This window comes from Callospermophilus lateralis, chromosome 3, assembly GCF_048772815.1.
Source record: "Callospermophilus lateralis isolate mCalLat2 chromosome 3, mCalLat2.hap1, whole genome shotgun sequence".
Lineage (NCBI taxonomy): Eukaryota > Metazoa > Chordata > Mammalia > Rodentia > Sciuridae > Callospermophilus > Callospermophilus lateralis.
Window position 1 is genome coordinate 36,774,240 of NC_135307.1, and position 1,268 is coordinate 36,775,507.

A 1,268-nucleotide genomic window follows, 5' to 3' on the forward strand; every position below is an offset into this window, starting at 1 on the left:
TGAAGCTAGGAGTTATGGTTATCAGTATCTCCATTGGTCTCAGTAGGAAGAGTCCTTTAGTAGCGCAGCTGCACTAAAGTAACTTTTGACCACCTACTGACCCCAGTGCCCATATTAACATGGGACTGACTGGTAGATGAAGCCCTCTAAATAGGACGGCCACCATGACAGTTCCAGAGAGGACCAACTAAGGTCAAAAACTCCACCGCCCAATGTGAAGGAGGAGTTGAACACCTAAGTGGCAAAGAGTACAAAAGTGATCCCCAATTCTCCTGGTAAACATGAAAAAAAAAAAAAAAAACCAAAAAACAAACTAGTAAATTTGGAGACAGCTTATTTCCTTTGTCATTCTTTGCTTAGAGATGGCCCACTCTTGAGAGTGCTCTGCTTAAGCCTCACTTTGCTTTCACTTTACTTTCACCTCACTTTTTCTTTACTTTCACTTATAATAAAGTTCTTTTGCCTGGCTTTTGGTGTCGGACTTTCAATTCTTTTTTTTTTTTTTTTTTTTTTTCCGGAACACAAGAACCGAGGTTTAGAGTTTCAGCTTCCTGCTTTCCTGTGACAAGAAGAACAGGTGACGGGACTGAGTCTCAGGAGGTACAGTGGAACAATGGGAAACCTGAGGACACAGGCAGAAAATCCCAGGGAGGAGGAGTTTTGTGGAGGAGATGAACCATCCTAGGGAAGAGGACCAGGGACTAGAGGTGATGGGGGAGGTGCCATGGCAAAGTGACTTCTGAGGTCATTCTGAGGGATGAAGGCTAAACAGCTGAACAGACCAGATGTCTCATCTGACTCTCAAAGACAGCTTGGAGGCCTTTGGGGGTTGAGGATGAGGAAGAGGAAAAAGGACAGCTCCAAACTCAGCCACCTTGGCTTGATTTACTCATTGAACTCAGCTCCTGTGGGGCCCTTATGTATGTCCTTCATCATGCCTGAACCCCCTCCCCAGCATGACTCACTTTACCTCATTCACTTTACTACTATCCTTGTTTGCCAGGCCAAGGAACTTCCCTCCCATCACGGGTCAAAGGGGCCTTAAGCAGTTAATGGAAACTCCTCATCGACTTGTTCCCAAAACTGGAATCTTAGATACCTCAGTCCAGGCCTGCTTCCATCACCTTCCTATTTAGTGTAGGGAAATTGGTCAGAGCTCATATCCATGGGGACAACGTGGGCATAGGCTCCAGTCTGTCTCATTTCAACACCCCCAACACATGGGTAGCTGTTCTAGAAAAAGAATTTCACTTCGGGTGAGACCTGGC